Below are 20,740 nucleotides of genomic sequence, written 5' to 3'. Positions count from 1 at the left end.
AAATCATTTCAGTTATTCTAGCCATTACTTAATTTTATAACTTACCTCCATGTCTCTAAAAATGTTAGTACATTTTGTATTATTTCACAATTATATTTCCTCCATATTATTTTCTACTAGATAAGGGGGGAATTCAGCTTTCTTTCATATATGACCACACCAGCATTTCTCAGCCATTAACTTGCAGAGTATATCAAATTAAAATATAGAATAGCCAGTTAAAAATTTAACTGGGAAGACTGTATTTTATCTGGCAGGCTTAACACTCCTCAATCTTTTCAATATCATTGCCTAAGAGTTCGAGAAGATCAACATTCATTGTGGATAAAGTTATGACCCTGTAAGTAATTGATAGATGAGCTTTAAATTTGCAAGGATTCTTACAACCATTGTAGTACAACACTATGTTTTTTTTTTCTGATATAGCAATTATCATTTTTTCTTTTCCTTAAATTTTAAATCTCATTTATTTCCAAACACTATTGAATAGCCTAAATCTTTTCTTAGTTGCTTCATATTTCTCAAGTAATCTATCATTTCCCTCTTTCCTCTTTCTTAAGGATATAAGATATAAAACAGTCAATATAGAAGCACCTTATGACTCTGGGGACTTTGTGACTTTGTTAAGATATAGGATGTTTTTCCTGGATGAATTCTTTTTTTTCCAGGTTTATATCTTATTCTGGGGAGTTCCTCTTAAAGTGGCCTTCTGAGACAGTGAGCATAGGAAGCTTCTTTTCTTTTTTTATTGTCTTGTTTTTGTTGTTGCTGTTGTTTAAGATCTTGTGTGCCTGAAAAATGTATATTGCTAACCTAACACTAGATAGATTGCCTTATCGTGTAGTTAGAGGCTTGAAATATTTTCCTCTATAAACCAGAAAGGCCTTTCTCCATAGAAGGGATTCAAGTAGAATGCAGTCCTGAAAAGACAAAGCTCCACTTGCTGAGATTTTTTGAGTCTATTGTTTTGCTTTGTGTTTTGAATTCAATGCATTCCCAATCTATGCACAGTTTGGGTGAGAAGAACATAAAACCCTTACTAGTGGAGGTATCAGAAGATAGATACTAAGATAAGCAGAAGATCAAGAACTTTATGAGGCAGTCCATAGAAACAAAGAAATCAAAGAGAGGGTGAGACATAAAATCTGTGCTTAAACTATACCCAAACTTACTTGACTGAACTATGCAGATACAGAGAAAAATTCTAGAGGCCCCAAGCAAAAATACAATAGACTAAAATCAGTAGCAGACAAGAAAGGAACAGAGGTATCAAGTATTATACACTGTAGAAGAAAACACATTTTCCACTTTGAGGAAGTCAAATGACTAACAGAACAGAAAAACATAAATCCTCTGTCTGAGATAAAAGAATCCAGAATCACTAATGCATCTTATTTACAATGTCAAGTTTTCAATATATTTTATATAGATATTCAAAAAAGGAGAAAGGTATAATAAATACTCAGTATGAAAGGAAATCTGCAGAAACTGACTTTAACTGGTCCCAGACCCTGGACTTTGCAAGCCAAGGTTGAAGACAGCTTTGGGGACTATGCTCAAGTAAGGAGAAAAGACCATAATACAAAGACAGATTGAAGATTTTTTTTAAAGAAGAAAAATAACATTTATTTACACTCATCTGCACAATTTGCCTTTTCAAGCAGTGTTTCGGCTAGTAAGAAATAGTTACTATCAAAGTACAAGTATCCAATTTGAATACACATGAAGCTGATCCAAAAGCTCAGGCTCACATTCAAATTGAAACAAAACAAGACATTGCTGGGCATGGTGACACAGGCCCATAGTTCCAGCTACTCTGTAATCCCAGCAACTCTGGAGGCTGAGGCAGAAGGATCAAAAGTGTGCCACAGTCTGGCTGGGCACAAATGCCGCAGTCTGGCTGGGCACACAATCACGAGCCACCACACAGCTTGTAGATTCAAACAGCAACTCTTTATTCCCGAACTCACACCAGCCGTCTACAAACACGTTCTGGGGAAATCCACGTTCTCTGCCCAAATCCACGTTCTCTGCCCAAATCCACCTCCACTGGGCTTCTATCTCCAAAATATACTGTCTGAATCCCGTGAGAACTCAAGGGGAACTCTGGCAGCAGGATACGCCCTATTCCCAGCAGGAATAATCTTAAACCTTAAACCTGGAACCTAAACTGGGAACGCCCTAATCCGCCTTGGTCCTTGAACAAGGTCACCTACATTCAATGTCACTGCAACATGGGGTACGCTGGCAAGGAAACTGTCATACCTACTTGGCTAATGGCTCCCAGCATCAGTGCAAGACCAACCTCCACTATTTAGATAGACCATCCCAAGATTAAAAAATAATAAATAAATAAATACTGGGAATGTAGCTCAGTGGTAGAGCATCCCAGTGAAATCCTCAGTACCAGAAGATGGGGATGATGATAAAACAAAACAACACAGAAAAACCCCATTTTACTCCAATACACAAGACTGGATCTCCAGAAGGAAAAAAAGGATAACTCTTGTAGATTTAGATTTGCTTCTGCTAACAAAGAGCAAAGCAATGATTCCCAAACTGGTCTTAACTTGAGAGACTGGTTTGTGAATCAGAGACTCCAATTTATTTGTTCTGGGGTATGACTATGTATCCCTCTAATCCCTTTATCTATTCATATATATGTCTTTTTTTTTCCATCTCTAGTTAGAAATCAAGGTATGAAGAATACAGAATTCTCTGGTTAAATATATAGATTTATTTATATATATTATTTATGTATTATATATTATTTATGTATATTATCTGGTTATATATATAGAGAGAATATATATATTTAATATATATATAATATATATTTAATTATAATTTAACCAATTAAAGGAGCATATTTTAATACTCAAAACAAAAAATTGGATGTAAATAGGTAAAAGTAGAATGTTAATCAATATTTGTAGAAGAATATAAATATATTTTGATTAATCCAAAATAAGAGAGAAGAAAGGGCTCAGGGACTGAAGACCAAAGGGAAAACAAATTCAAAATATCAGGCATAAATACAACTGTATTGTTAACTATGTTAAACGATAATATGCCAGATGCTCCAAACAAAAAACTAATTATCAAATGAGACTTAAAAAAGAACAAAATATGTTGTCTCTTTACAGAATGCACATTTTAAATATATACACCTAAATAAGTTGACTTTAAAAGTATGAGAAGCTGGATATGATGGCATATGCCTGGAATCCCAATGACTGAGGAGGTTGAGGCAAAAAGATATATTGAAAGATTAGCCTCAGCAACATAGTGATAACCTGTCCTGAAATAAAAAAACAAAAAGTTTGCTGGTGATGTAGCTCAGTGGCAAAGTGCCCCTGGTTCAATCCCCAGAAACAGAAAAAAAAAGTGAGGGGATATTACCCTGTAACCAAAGTATTTAAAAATTGAAATGGTTAAGGTAACATTAGGAAATAGAAAATAAAATACTGTGTTTTTGGAGAAAATAATACTGATACACTAAATCACAATAACATTAAGGCATATTAACATATACCAAATACATAGCTATTATAAATATAAATATACCTTATAACTGTTTCTTTAAATACATGAAATAAAGACCATTAGGACTATCAAAGCCTGGAGAAGGGAACAATGGTGGAGACATCCCAGGACATTAGAAAGGATAATGTGGTAGGATAATGCAGTGGTTTGTGGTGGAATGTTTTACTAAACACAAAGCAACTTGGATCATCCCAATACAGAATGGTCAGTGAAACAACCAGATGCAAAAGTACACTTTATATAATTTCACATACTTGAAATATAATGAAATGCAAATTAAGAAATAGTGTCTAAAAGCAGATTAAGTACTTGACTAGAACTCATATTGGGCTGCAAGGGGATTAATAAAAGGGATCATCAGGGAAGTTTTGGGGGTGAAGTAAATGTTCTGTGCCTTGATAGGGTTATGCATATACATTGGGCATCTTTATAAAAGCTAGACAAATTATACAATTAAAATTAATGTTGTTTATACAACTAAAATTAATTAATGTTAAAATTAATCAAATAAATTAATTTTTTCCTCAATAAAAAGTAAACACAAAAGGCAGTTTATAATTTACTACCTGTTATGGGCTAAATTGTGTCAAACCCAAAACTCATATGCCAAGAATTCTAACTCCTAGTACCTCACATTGTGACTATGATTTAGAATTGGTTATTTATAGGGATAAACTAAAATTAGGTCATTAGGGTGGACCTGCATCTAATATGACAAATATCCTGTTAAGAAAGGGAAATTTCCATATAAGAGGGAAGATAATGTGATACACAGGGAGAAGGCAGCTATCTACAAACCTATGAGGCCTGAACCAGTTCCTTCCCTGCTGGCACTTTGATTTCAGCCTTCTAGACTCTAGAGATATAAGAAAGTAAGCTCCTTTTGTTTAGACCATTTAATCTGTAGTATTTTTTATGGCAATTCTAGCAAGCTAATGCGTTAATACCCACAGTTATAGTAAATACAAAATGATTTCTGTACATTATTAAACATGAAAAACAGTAACACAGAATGACACCTCTTAACCAGTGTGGGGGTTGACCCTAAAGGGTCGGAGATGTTTCCATTGCAGTCACAAAAACTCTTTCAGCTTAGTTCCGGCCAGCTGCTTAATGAGGATAGCTATAAACTTTAGACTACATAAACGTGGTGCATTAGTCTTCTTCAGTATATTGGTATATTCGTGTCCTCCATAAATCTTCTATTCCAAGCTGTTCAAATTATCATCGAAAGAGAAAATATGAGTCTTCCAACTTAAAACAGTTCATGGATAATGATGACTCTTGTAAAATGAGTGTTTGAAAGTGTCTTGAAAAAATACAGAGAGATTTTGAGATGAAATCAAATATGAAACAAATTACTGGAGAACAAAATGTTCTTAATGACATTGTATTGTTACATTGATGATAAATCTTACTTTCAAAATCATGTGAACTGAGCCTTTTCTTTTTTTTTCTTTTTGGTCTCCATAAGCAATGTTCTTCAGGTATTGTGAACTGCCACTGCTGAAGGTTGCTGTAATGGGAGGCCAAGAGGCGAAACTCCAGTACACCATCATAGCTTCCATTTAGGAAATCCATTTTTTATCTATTCATATGTTATATGTGATTTGTTATAAAATTACATCTAAATATAGACCCTGGGTCAAAAATGTTGCTTTACGCTTATCCTAAAAAAAAAGAAAAATTACATTAAATCTCTAATTTATGAGTATCTGAACATTAAGAATAAGAATTTATTTTATGCCAATATTTATGCTAATATACAAAGAATTGAATAACCAACTAGGAATTTCTGATGTCTTTTCATCTAGTTTCCAAATGTTTAGTTTGACTTCATGTAAAACGATTTCTGAATATGTCTTTGTAATCTCTATGGTATTTTATCACTCAACTTTATGCCCTGTTCGTTAGTCTCCTTAATTTAAATACTATATCTTATAAATCTCTATTGATTTGAATTTAATGAATATATTTACAACACTTTATGTGATTGAAAAATAAAAGTATCAGTTAATTCCAAACCAGACAGCCAAAGGAGAAAAATAATCAGAAGCAAATATTAAAATAAAGATATGCAAATGAAGAAATTGTAATCTATGTTAGCATACTGTGAATATAAAAAGCTTATTTTTGAGTAGTAGAATGTTCACATCCATTATCTTACAATTTTTAAATTGTTCTGCTTTACTCTCTGAACACTTGTATTAAGCAATTATGAGACATGTGTCTGAAGTTTCTATAAAAATCAACAAAATTAAATTGCTAAGAATATCAGAAAGACCAAATTGTGCATATATTTTAAAGAAACACTGACCTTACATCCAAGTGTATTATTTTAATGTCTCAAAAATTTTTCAAATACATATTTATATATAAACATTTATGAAAACATGATAATTTATTCAAATGAAATAAAATTATTATTGTTATATATTTTTTCCACTAGAGACAAAGGATGTTCAGAAAAGTCACTTAAAATCAACGTGGATACTCCATTTGCAAACAAATGAAAGATGAGAGCCAACAGACTAAATTAAAAAAGAATAAGTAAATGTTTAAGCAAACAGAAAAGAATTGTCTTGATTTTTTGGCTTATAGTCTAAGTCTGTGATTATAAGATCAAGCTGGTTCAAAGATCTACTAAATGGCTATGTCGTATAAATGATTTGCATTGTGTCAAGCTCACAAGATTTAAGATGCAGTTCATTCATTTTACCACACATAGACATGCTCTTAGTCTACCAGCCTATCCATTATACTCCCCTGCCTTTTAAGCAATACTACTTCAACAGCATACTTAGTATAAACAGATCTTAGCTAGAGAGAACCCATGCCCTGGTCTCACAATTCACAATTCTCAAGGATGACTTGTAAATTCAAATTCCTGAAATCTAATGTATTTTAGGTTAGGAGTAATATATTAGAAGTATACAGGTAATCTGCATGCTTGGGAAAACAAATGGTTGTACACCAACCTCACAGAGGTTCCAATTTGCTCTCTAGGTCACCCCAAAGAAATTCTCCCTGTGGGATTTTGCCTTTAGAGAGACAAAGTGAATTGATTCTGTTGAAATATTCATTAAATTAAAAGGCTTCATTTACTATTCTAAAAGCAATTAATCAGTTTTCCCCACTCTGCATAGTACAGTATTAGCTACCACTTCACAAAAGTGCATTACTGCTCTAGGGAGAATGCAATGTGTTGTAACAAAAATTGATAGAGTCTGTTAAGAAAGTTAGTTATAGACACAAAGAAAGTTAAATTTTTGTTGGAATACAGAAAATCTTGAAACAGCCAATTTAATAAAACTGCTTAGCAAATAACAATTGAAATTTTTCATCCATAAGAAAAACAGTTCTTATGAATATATCTGAAGAGTTGAAACTGTTCAATATAATTTAAATAAAAGGGCAAGTAAAGGCTACTTTTAAAATAATAGTAATTGTTGAGCTTTATAAAAAGGTATTGAAATATACTTATGGCAATGAGATTAGTAAGTACACCTGATCATAAAAAATATGTCAATATCTGCAACTTCTCTATTTGCTCATATATTTATGATTAATTATTCTATTAACAATGTGTGGGGCACATCAATCCTAGGTCACTAGCTGAACATAACCCAGGTCAATAGTTACAGGATATTGTGAACCAAGACAGCATTTCAGTACAATATGCAACTCATTACATGGTTTTGACATAGTATATAATGAAAAATTATTGCATTTTACTAGGTTATTCAGAATCTCTAATTATAGGTAAAACTGGCAAAATGAAAAAAAATCTATATATCAATAAGTGTATATCAAAGGAAAATGTGGGTAGTATAAAATAATAAAAATAAAAAAGAATTGTCCTAAAATATGAAACTTTTAACTAATTGATTTTTAGTATAATATAATAAATAAAAGTGTATCAAATTTTTAAATGTTTCTTCATTTAAAAAGTTTATTAAGTTTAATTTTAAGGAGAATGTCAAGAATGTCATAGACCAGACTACTATCCTAGGTAATACCTAAACAAGGCTAGACAAGTCATTAAATAGCCACTATGTTATTCTATATTGTCTATTTTTGCAAATATATATATATATATATATATATATATATATATACATACACACACACACACACACACACAGATACAAACACACACATATTTGTTTTTGTTGTTTTTGCTGTTGTTTTCTTCTTTGAAAACTGCAAACCATGCCTTGAGAATCTAACAAATTTCTTCTTTGGTATATTGCATAATTATGTATAACCTGTAAATATTGTATATTTAGAAATTGCAAATCCTTTCATAAGGTTTCTTTTTAAAGACTTTTTGGGAGGAGTGGATGTTAGTTAACATAAAGGGAAAATTTTTGAGATTGTGAAAGAACTAACTTAAACAGTAAACGAAAATGGGCATATTCCAGCCAATATCAGTACTTAGTCTATGAAGAGCTTTCTAATTCAAATAAAAGAATGGGTATACATGTAATCTTGGGAAGCAGTGGACCAGAGTGGTGTCTCTCCATTCAGAGGGTCTTTGTGGAAACCCAGGCTGTATCTAGTATTAGCTACATGTCCTTGGTCAGTTTACTAAACTCTTGGGATTCTAGTTTATGTAGCTATATAATGAAGATGAACTAGTATCTCTCTTGTAAAAAATAAAATAGGGTGTCTTTAAAGGGCTAAGCATTGTGTGGGTAGTCAATAAGCACAAACCAATAACTTTTTATCCTTTATCTCATTATTATTTTTTTAAAAACATAAGAGATATTAAAATATAAATGATAAGCTAAAATATGTCTTAATATCATCTGTGCAGACAAAAATATATAGACTATGGTTGTAATATTCGTTTGGAGCAGAAGAACCAAATGATTTTCTAACCAAAAGATTTTGTACTCAACTCTCCAATATACTAACCAAAAGAGTCAAGCCAGGAATCACTAAATGAATTCTCATTAACTACCTTTAGACCTATTGTTAGTAAACTTGTTGATATCATATTTTTTATCATACTTGATCTTTACAACAACCTGTGACATGAACATTATTGTTCCCAACATACATTTTAGTCATACTCCACATGGTAAACAACCTTTAATAAATTATTATTTGGTGAATGTGATGTCCTATAAGGATATATACTACTGTCTGAAAAGTCAATTACAATAAGTCTCTATTCTCCAAATTTATACCTTTATGATGATAGTATTTCTTCGTATAATTCAACCATAAATATAGATCCCAAAATATTGAATAAAGATATAAGAATCCTGATGTTTTCTCCTAAGTCAGATTATTTAGAATTTGCCCCCCAAAATCATCTATTTTAACATATTATTTTAGCATATTATTTGAACACATTTTAAAAATGTTATTGTATAGTTAAATTTATTTTTATGTCAAACAAAAATACTTAATTTCAGTCTTGATTTCTACATGGAAAACATTGATAGGTATAAACCACAAAGCTCTTTATAGTCTAACAAATTTTATGTGGTCATAAGACCCCAAAATTTAAGAACTGCTATCATATTTTTTTTAAAACAAGCACCAATTGGTTTTAGGAAAATAATAGAATAATAGAAAAGAGAAAAATACTTTACAAAAAGCTTTGATTACTTAACATTATAATGATACTGTTAACTAGAACAAACTGATTTAAGACAAAATGCAAGCAAACATTAGAAGCTATATAGAGTCAAGGTCAATGTACATGAAGGAATTTGAGAATAAACACTTGGGAATCTATTGGAATTTATTCACTGACCCTGAAACATCATCTTAACATAGCTACTAATATGGCATACCCTCTGCAGTGTCCCTTTATAGGTGAAAATATATTTCGGGCACTCTAAATGCCCACAAAAAAAAATACACTACTATTTAGGTAGACCTAGTAAATGAATGCCGCAGTCTGGCTGGGCACAAAATCACGAGCCACCACACACCTTGTAGATTCAAACAGCAACTCTTTATTCCCGAACTCACACCAGCACTCTACAAACACGTTCTGGGCAAATCCACGTTCTGGGCAAAATCCACCCACTCCACCGGGCTCTGAATCCCAAATACTCTCTGAATCCCGCGAGAACTCAAGGGAACTCAAGGAGCGGGCGCGCCTGAGGCAGCAGGATACACCCTATTCCCAGCAGGGTACACCTTAAACCTGGAACCGCCCTAAACCCGGAACTCCCTAAATCCCGATTCGCCCTAAACCCGGATCCGCCCTGGTCCTTGAGCAAGGTCACCTTTCATGCAAAGTCACTGCAAAACCTGGGTCCACCATGGAGAGTCCTTCTTCTAAGCAACATGGAGTAGGCTGACAATGAAATTATGATGCGTCATTCCTACTTGGCAATGGCTCTCAGCAAATGAATATAAATAAAAATAACTTCATATGTCAGAATGAAGTTTGTCTTAACAATTCATGTTAGCTTCAGTGATATGGTACTTCCAAAAAAATCTTGTTATTGCATAGTTTTGAGCTTGATTCCCCAAAACATCAAATTGCTTCCCTTATGCCCTAGAGCACTGACCTAATAAAAATGTGATCACCATATAGGTAGAAATTTATTACTTTACTAGTGACTTTTTATGTGAACACATAGCACAGAAGAAACTAATTTGTGTATTAGGGAGGGAAATTAATTAGCATAGAACAAAGACTAAATGACATTTACTATTAGAAGTGAAATACAGCATTTGAATTTGCCGATCTGTTTGAAAGAATGGTATTAATAATTTTATCCAATCTAAATCCTAAATACTTATTTTCTAATTTTTATAAATATACTTCAAAGCAAATTTTATAAATTCTAAACTTGTGAGGAAAAAAATGTACAACATAAATGAATTTGAAAACAAATATACAAAGTGTATTGTGAACCCTCTTCCTCCCACCCTACTCCCAACAGAAAAGGAACTAACAAAAAGAGAAAGTTCCTAGCTCAGGGACAGGAAAGTATTTCTCAATTGAAAAATGTACAGATTTCATGAATGTCTGAAAAACATAAAATTCTGCTACAGCGTACACTAAAATAAAATAAGAAACATTTGAGCATATTTGTTTCTAATATTATATGTCTATAAAAATAATTAATGTAAACATCTAGATATCTTGTGCAATTTGTGCATTTTATGTTGACTGGCTAACTCAGAAATTGATAATTTTTTCCCAGTTATATCATAAATTATTATATGAACACTTCATTATTCTTTGAAAATCACTAGTCAGGATCATTTAACTTTTATTTTTATTTTTTATTAGTTCAAAACATTACATAGTTCTTGACATATCATATTTCATACATTTGATTCAAGTTAAATACACTCTGTTTTAGATTCTATAGTATCAGACTTATAGTTTTAATTTATTTTTAATTATCTCAAGGGCATATTCATTTATTGTAAATAATTTGATATAGGTCCATTTGCAATTACTATTGGCATCAGGTCAATATTGGTATCAGAGCCATTTTATGTCTGGAGCCAATTTTTTCTAGGGACTTCTAAGTTTCTATTTAGGAGCCATTTTATCTAGGGACTCTTAAGTTTTGATTCAGGAGACATTTTATTCAGGGAGTCCTTTCAGTCACTACATTTGTTTATTTTCTTTCTACAAATATCTAGTCATCAGCACTTGGGAACTAAAAAGAAAAAAATAACTTGTGGTTTGATGTAAGGACCATTTTAAAGTTTCATTTTCAAGTACTTGGGCAATCAGTTCTTAAACTCAAAATAGAAAATATCTCCTAGAGGTCATTCTTGTTACATTCAGTTAAGAAGTTGTCTACATTTTGACCATGTCATGACACTTTATGTGAGGCTCAATTTAAAGGTGACTGGCTAATTAATCTGGCAGAGAAAATTTCAAGATAGCATAGCCTTTTGGCCTTGCTGGTGGTTTTTAGCTAAGTTTATTGTGATAATCAGGAGCAAAAATCAAACAGAAAGATTTGAAAAACTTGCAGTTTGGCCAGAAAACCTTGAGTAAAACTGGGACTAAGAAATGTGTGGTTGTGAAGCCAGAATTTAAAAACAAAACAAAAAAAAACAGGTAGTCAGCCTAAATAGATAAATCAGGCCAGAATGAAGAAAACAGACCACACTGGTTTAGGTCCAAAGGTTGAAAACTATGCCCAGGAGATTAAAATATTAATGTCCCCCAAGCCTGGCCTATACTGTCCATGCTAAAATATTGTTAATAAAGCAATCCCTAAGCAGGCAGGGAACTGCTAATTAATCTTCCTGGGCCACCTTCCTGCCCAGGATCACTCCTTCCTGGCCCCTCCAGCCCACCTGTTTCCCATCTTTTGGCCATCCCACTGAGTGGGTATAGTCCTCTCAGGAAGAAGAGAGATAAGGGAAAGAGAGCAGGAAAACAAAGGAAGCCTAGCACATATAAAAAAGGCAGAACACTCTCATGGTGTCAATTGTTAAAGACATTAAAGCCACTAAAGAAACACTGAATACTTTGCCCAAAGACAATAGGAAAGAGGGCTGGCTTCGGACAAGACCACAGGCTCAAAGGTATAAAGTAAAAATTCCTTTGAGAAAAGAATAGTGGAACACCCTCCTTGCACAGAATGACTGAGGAAGGTGTTTCACCATGCTAAGCCACCCAGGCACTCACAGGCTGCTGCAGCTATGTCCTTAGAGGTTTAACTGCTGCTTGAGATAGTGGCAGTCCATGACATCAATCACATGGTGCTGGTTCTGCAGTATTGCAGAATGCTGGAGTTAGGGGGTTGTAGAGGCTTCCACCAAGATTTCAAAGCAAGACTGGCAGGGGGGGGGGGGCAGGCAAAGTGCAGTAGGATTGGAGTTGCTGCAGGACTGAGAGGGTGATGTGTGAAAAAATGAGAAGGAAGCAGAAGTTACAGTGGAGACTCCCCCTCCTTACCCCTCCTTACTCCCAATAAGAAATGCTAGTGGACCATCTACCAAGGAAAGCTGCAGTAATCAAGCAGAGAGAAGCCAAAGGAAAGACCACACGGGCTGAAACAAGCAAAGTCACATGGGAACAGCTATACAAGTTCTTTGGAGAGAACAACACAATGCCATGTGTCCCAGAACTGGAGGTGAAGCTACAGGACATGTTTATCCAGCTGAACTTGGGTCTTGCTATGTCCCTATTTTTTCACATGGAAATGTTTACTCTGTGCCTGTATATATTAGATATATGTAACTTGGTTTTGATTTTTAGAGGAGCTCATGCTTAAATTTTGCCTTAAGTTTCGGAGAAGACTGGACCTGGGCTTTTAGGCAATGTTTGCACTGTTAAGACTATGGGGATTCTTGGAAATGAATAAAATGTATTTTGCACTGTAAGATGGGCATGATCTTTTGGGGGCCAGGGATAGAGTGTTATGGTTCGGATATAAGATGTCCCCCAAAACTCATGTGTGAGACAATGCAAGAAAGTTTAGAGATAAAATTATCGGGTCATAAGAGGTTTAACATAATCCATGCATTAATCCTCTGATAGGGTTTAACTTGGTGGTAACTGTAGGCAGGTAGGGTTTGATTGGAGGTGGGTCCCTGGGGACATGCTTTTGAATGGTATATTTTGTCCTTGTTGGACAGAGTAGCTCGCACTCCCGCCCCCTCCTGTTGTAATTTCCTGAGTTGCTCTGTCTGCCACACTTTTCTGCTATGATGTTCTTTCTCACCCTACACCCTACACCCTGAGGAATGGAGCCATTTGTCTATGGACAGGAGCCTGAAATAAACTTTTCTTCCCTTAATTGCTCTTTGCAGATTTTTGGTCACAGCAACACACACACACACACACACACACACACACACACACACACACCTGACAAGCAGCTCTGCCCTATAGCTGGCCTACTCCAAACTTTCAACTAGAAAATAGAGTATCCCCAGACGAGTGAACCCTGTCTAAAACCATGATATGCCATCTTAAATTATTGATTTGCAAGCATGTGAGTCAAATTATTTGCTCATTGTTTTGAGATACTGAATGTTCACAGTTTGTTACACAGAATTATTATGCAATTAGGGAACTGATGCACTATCCCTGGAACCCAAACACAGAATCACAGTTCTTTGCACACAAATTTCAATGAGGTTTGGATGGATATATTCTAGACTATGATTAAAGAAGACTTTCAGCACACTCATAAACCAGTTTGAAACAAGAAGCAAATGGAACATTCTTTGAATAACTGTAAAAGGTCAAATAATTTGCCCTGTAATTTCATGTTTGGTTCAACTTGTTCTTTGTCTTTTGTCACAGCTGTATAAGGTAGTTGTAAATAAACATACCATGCAGGTGATCAAACTCAGGTGAGAATGTAACTTAGAGAATGCTCAAACTTAGAGAAAGAATGTAACTCATCTATGTGATATGCATAGTTTAAACAGAGCTTGAATTATACAATCTGATAGGGAAATTTACTGCATCAGAATGATGACACAAGCTCTTACAAGAGGGAATATTTAATAATCAAATTTGTAGTAATCTTTAAAACTAATTTTCAGATACTTTGTACTGGCATTTTCTTTGGATTGAAATTCAACAACATGCAAGTAAAGTAAGCCTACTTGTTAAGAGTTTTAAAGCTTTTATTTATCCCTTTTATCTTGCCTCTTAAATTTTTCCATATTTTTCCATTATTTAATTAATGTTTTTAACCAAACACTTACTGTATGCCCTGCAGTATACTAGGCACTAGGTGTGTGTCTGTAAACAACACAGTTATAGGTCCATATGGGCTTGTGTGCCAATAGTAGGCATATCTTTAGTGATGTTACATGTTTGAAGTCAGCCATGTGGTAATACTTAGCTCACAGTAATTGGAAAATATTTCACTTTTTCTCTTTATTCTTCCTTCTCTTCACTCTTTCTTTCTTTTTCAGCTGAGAAAATGGTTATTAAGTGTTTACCATTGTACATTTAGTGTCCTTTGGCTCATATTAGAGAAGAAAATTTGTCCACATATCACATTCAAAAGCCCACACATAATCAATATAAAGAAAGAAATTTATCTAAATCTAAAACATTTCAGATGAGGAAAAAGCAAAGCAAATTATAAAATACTTATGAAAACAAATAATTAAGAGCATATTTATAATAAAAAGGAACAGAAAAAATGAGGGACAAAAATATGTAGTGGCAAATAAGATATTCAGGCAAATATCAAACTAAAGGTACATTAAAACACAAAGTTATATGAGAAATGAACAGTTATTTCATATTGATAAATAAAAAAATTACTACTTATGTATGGAGCTATAGGGTAGTATGTATGCTATTATACTATGTATACTATGTATACAGAGTATACTATCTATACAATGTGATATACACAAACTATAGATACAATGTATACATATTCATTACTTATATGTATAATTGACTATTTATAATGGAGTTGAGAACCATTGTTTAATTTATGAGGGATATGCTCCCAAAAAGGCAAGAAGGAGGGTGACTTGATCAAATTTGCTCATAAGATTTCTAATGAAAGATGCCCCAGAAAAGACATAAATGGGAAAGAAAATGCTGTCTCCTGGTCTGTTTTGCTGCCTACATACAATCAATTTGGAGTCTAAGGGTTTGGGGACCATCAATCCCTATACAATCTAACTGTGAAAGCATAAAGTTGAGATGTTTTGTAACCAGTACAGTTATCATATTTATAAGTGATATGATGACAAGCCACTGAAAGACACCATATGAAAATCAAGGCCAGAGTTCTTTTACATATCTGTAGATAATTTTACTTTTAACTTCCAATTATTGGTGTCCTTAAAATCACTTGTGAAGCTTGATGCCAGGTCAGATCTATGTCTACATGTCTATGTGAGCTTATGTCTGTGTGAGTCAGATTTGACACTCTGATCATGTTTGCTCATATGGAAAAATGAAGTACATAGTGTTCCAGATAAATGGAAAAATAATGAACTAGTCAATAATACTTATCCATGTGGATTAAGTAAATTTGGAATTTTGTTTCAAGCCAAGGGAAAAATAAACTCCATGTGGATTACAAAACCAAAGTGTAAAGTTAGCCTATTAAATTTTTGTCCAAAGGAGATTTTCTTGATGACTTCAGTATAGAAAGAAATTCTTAAAGATAGATATTAAAAGTATAAACCAAAAAAAAAAGATGAATGTAGTACTGGGGATGTAGCTAGATGAAAACTGTTTGCCAGACATGTACAAGACCCTGTTTTGGGCCCCAGCACTCTGAAAAAAGAAAAGATAAATCTGACTACTTTGAAATTAACAACATGCAAAAATAAAATAAAATAATCAAAGGACAAATATTTACAATGCACAAATTAAAAGATAAGTATCTGAATTTATAAAGAACTCACAATTTAAACAATATAGACATTTTAATGGAAAAACTGAATAAAGTACATAAATTGGCAATGGAAAAGAAATAAAATCCAAAATAGATAAGCAATTAAACAAACATTAGAAAAAGGTCAGCCTTACAGTAATTAGGAGGTATGAGTTAAAGCTGTAGCAAAAATACTATTTTACTTAATCAAGTTGAGAAAATCTTAAGTCTGACAGTACCATAATAAATGAAGTAGTATAAAACTGAGTTGTTGTAGGTATAAGATGACTTGAAAAGCAAACTGGAAAAGTTATTTAGGTATAAATAATAAAGTTTAGAATTTGTGTAGTATAAGAGTCAATAATTACAAGTTTAAAATATCCAAAAAACTTCTATATATGAAGAAATTTAAGTTTGTACTTTGGATCATTGCACTTAATATCAAAGTGTGGAATATCATAAATGTCTACAAGTAGAAAAATTGATTTATAGTCTTTGTTATATTTATAAAATGAAATATGATATGGAAAATGAAAGAGAATGACTAATGAATGCTATGTACACCAAAATAATTTGATTCCCCCCCTCTTTTTTTGAAAATTAAAGTTTTGGTATGATACATCTCTATGCTACTATTTGAGACACTTCTATATGGGACACTTCAATATGTTGTTAAAGTACAAAAATCTCCAAGGAGTATATAAATATAAATTTCAGAATCAAGACTATGTCTGAGGAAGGTAGAAGGTGAATAGAATTGAGAGTTTCATAGAAAACTCTACTGAAAATATAGTTCCTTTTTAAACTGCATGTTTTATATTTGAAAGGTTCATTACCCTTATTTTCTGTACTTTTTATATGGCTTAAATAGTTTATATATCTTAAATCATAATAAAACATACAAATAAAGAAGATACAATTAAAAGTTCACATTGATACTGAAATTGTTGGGTGGTTGATATCTCTGCTGAAAAACAAGTTTGTAATCATCAAGAGACTATGGAAGTAAAGATTTTGGCAAAGGTATGAATCCTCTGGAAAGAATAAAAATAAATGAAGCTGGGCATGGCTATAATCCCAGCAGCTGGAGATGCCAAGGCAGGAGGATGGTGAGTTCAAAGCTAGCTTCAGCAAAAAGTGAGGTGTTAAGCACCTCAGTGAGACCCCATCTCTAAATAAAATACAAAATAGGGTTGCAGATGTGGCTCAGAGGTAGAGTGCCCCTGAGTTCATCCCCTCAGTCTTCCCCCACAAAAAAATGAGACAAATATCTTCACACACAAAAAGGACACAAGCAGAGAGCTTATCTGTTTCTGAGAACTGCACTTAAAAATACTCTTTTCCCCAGAGAATTTTTAACTCGGTCCTATGGTTTAGGTAAATTCAGCATATGAAATTTGAAATCTTCCAGGAAACTGGAGGAAGCCACATAGGCCCCATAGATAATGTAAAGTGATGTTCTTCTACATAGGCAGTACTAAAATGGCACACAAAATCCAAATTATGAAACACTAGAGAAGACAACCAACCACTATGGGGAAACAAGGTGTTTTAAAACTTTCTCATAGAAATAATGGAAACAACATTTACAAACTGCCATGACATACGACTAAATCAGTCAGAGTCTCTCCAGGTGAATTGGGCTGGCACTAAATAATCACACAGACACAGAAAGTACTTTTTTCATGGGGTTCAGTAATGGCTCCTTTGCCCCAGCTCCCACAAGGGAGGCAAGAGAGGCAGGCAGAAGAGAAAGCATGCCTGAAACTTATTGGGGGGAAAGACATTTGAGAAAGTTCAACCCAAATAAGGTGAGGGATTGGGTTTCAGGGAGTTGCTTGGTGATATCTTGCAGTCAGCAGATTGACTAACATCTTGGAAAGCCACATCCATCTCAGGTGCTGTGTGGGGTCAAAGGCAGAGGCAGTAAAAAGAACACATACACCACACAGCCCAGTCAGAGCAGCAACATCAGTCCAGTCCCCTTATGTGCTCAAATGTGCATAGCTCACACACAGCCCATGGCTGGCTCACGACAAGAAACTATTTAGAATTTAGAAAACAAAATAGATAAATACACACACATATGTATACACACATGTGTGTGTGTGCATGCGTCATGGTAAGAAACTAAAAGGATACCATACTTACTTACAGCCCTGATAAATATTTAGAAAGAATGCTTGGCACAGAGTTATATTTAAATTAACAATGAAAAAATGAACACAGGAATTATCATTCCCTATATATTTACTTCAAAAGATAGCTGAGCAAGGTATATAAGTACAAGATTTATTGTACCATAAAGGACATTTTAAATGCTTACACTTGAGAGTCAGGTTAAAGAATGAGAACACAGAAAGAAGACTTGGATGAGGACTGAGGAAGAAACTCAGAGAACGATATATTATTATGGATTCCTTTTTCCAGACAATAATTATAACAAATTACATGTCACACTGCCTTTTTCCAAGAACTACCCATTTTACTCCATTCACCTATCCCCTGAACACACATGCTTTTATAGCTGAAGGAAGGCCTTTTGATTCATCCCCCATGATCACTAATGTGGCAAATCCTGCTCTTCCTATGGCATTATACATGTGCAACTACAAGTTACCTATCACACAAGGAAGGAGTGGCTGTTTTCCCCAGACCTAAGTGCAGAACCAACACAATAGGAATGAAAACATGTAAAATCCGCCATCTTATATCTTTCTACCCTGTCTATAATCTTACCAGTGGAAAGGGTGTTTCTTCCCAGTTGAACAAATTAAATACATGAACAACAATTGCTGGGTGCCTCTATGGTGTGTGTATGGACCTGCCAGATTACTGCCATAAGTGTAATGAGCAACAGGAATTCTGTGTTCATGAGTTTTCACTCGTATTCACAAGTGACTTGCTCCTCAAGTTCAGTTGGGAGATCCCTGAGCATTTACTTTTGTTAACAGAGCAGATAAGACAGATATTCTACCAAACTACTTGAAACTTTGAAAAAACACTTCAAAAGATGGCCTTGAGATTCTGTGGTTTTGTATAAATTTATCTCAATTCAAATACTGAATAAGTTTCTAGTGAATCTTCTTTTAGACATTCAAAAAGAAGGAAGGCAGAAATTCAAAATTTGTCTTTCTCTACCTCCCTCCACTTTCTTCCTTCCTCTCTCCTTCCTTTCTTAGACAGATAGTAGTCTATGGTGTTTTGTTAAAGATGCCCAAATTTATATAATTGTTTCTGATTCAGATACAGGTATCACCATCAATTTATTGAGCTGCCTACCTTTTAAGTCAGAAAGTTAACCTTCAAACTTGAAGAAAATGTTGCCTTTTCTGAATAAGCACGAAAAGTGTTACAAACCACATTTTTTTCAAAGACTTTGAGGCACAGTGAAAGTAAAATTGAGAAGAGAATATGGAAAAGGATTTTCTTGTATATGATTAAATGGAGCACAAAGGAGAAAGGGATGTGAAGTTGATTAACTGAAAGAATGCCAAGTGAGGTTAAAAAAGCCATCTTTTTTTTTTTTCTTCAAAGTACTCAACATCCACTCACAATAATCAAAGACTAATGTAGAAATTTTAGCCAAAAGTTTTGGTATGAATTCATTGTTTAATGTACAGAATGTTTTCAGACAGGATTACTGGGACATGAAAACATTGACCAAGACTACAATTGTCTTAAAATTTAAAGTTGAGTAGCAAGGATGGGAGAGTTTAAAAATGCCTCCAGAACTATCTGAAGAGCACAGAAAGCTATAAGAGCACACAGATATTCCTTCTGTCTGGGGTTAATAGAAAAACTTATCAGGTGATGTATAAATCCATGATCAGCCTCCAATTGTGTATAACAGTTATTGGAAAATTAGAAGTAATGGGCATGGAGACCAAAAAGTGAAACAATGGTGGCACATTTGAAGAATGCTTGGCAGTAACAGAGACTTTAAAACAGAAACAGACTCTGATGAGGGAAGTGGAGAGTTATTTTAGATGCCTCAATTGTTGTTGAATAAGTTGAAACTTACTCTTCTGTCAAGGAGGAATTACCTTCTTGTTTGTATGGTAGAAACTGAGGACTGTCTTTCCTTACCAAATTCCTCTTCTTCCTTTAGCAACAGAAATTCTGAAATTTGGCTACCCAGAGTAAAAACTATATTTCCTAATGTTCCATGAAGCTGAGTGCCATGATATGGCGAAGTTACTGATAATAGAAAGGTATAAATTGTAACTTCCAGGAAGTATCTTCCAAGAAAGGGGCCCTGCCTTTCTCTGTCCTTCCAGAGAAAGCACGTGGGCCAGAAACCTGTATGAGGGTAATCCCATCTTGCCCTCAAGAAGAATGTCACATCCATGACCTAGAGGTAGTCTGGTTCTCGGAAACATTATAGAACAGAGCTCTGAACTGCATTAGCCACCATGGTGTTGAATTTATGTCATTTCAAGTGAAACTACTCCTGAGGCAGACTGTTGTTTGGTTGTCTGTTTTAAAAGCTAAACCAGAGAATGAGATAGGATTTTGTGTGCAAATCAGATTGGATAGTGACATTTGTAAAAACACAGGTGATATACAATAAGGATCCAAAATAAGGCCAGTGAAAACTACAAACATGCTTGAGCGGATGCCATGGTACATGCCTGTAATCCCAACAGTTTGACAGGCTGAGGGAGGAGGATTGCAAGTTTGAGACCAGCCTCAGCAACTTAATGAGGCCCTGAGCAACTTGGCAAGACTCAGTATCAAAATAAAAATAAACAGAACTAGGGCTATAGCTCAGTGGTAAACTGCCCCTGGATTCAAACCCCAGTACTAAAAAAGAAAAGAACATGCTTTAGAAATAAGATGATTTTTGAGTCTTGGGGACTAGAATAATATTAAAT

Source organism: Marmota monax, unplaced genomic scaffold, assembly GCF_021218885.2.
Source record: "Marmota monax isolate L192 unplaced genomic scaffold, Marmota_monax_Labrador192_F-V1.1 WCK01_AAM20220418_F8-fsc00049, whole genome shotgun sequence".
Lineage (NCBI taxonomy): Eukaryota > Metazoa > Chordata > Mammalia > Rodentia > Sciuridae > Marmota > Marmota monax.
Note: the sequence above shows the minus strand (reverse complement) of the source record.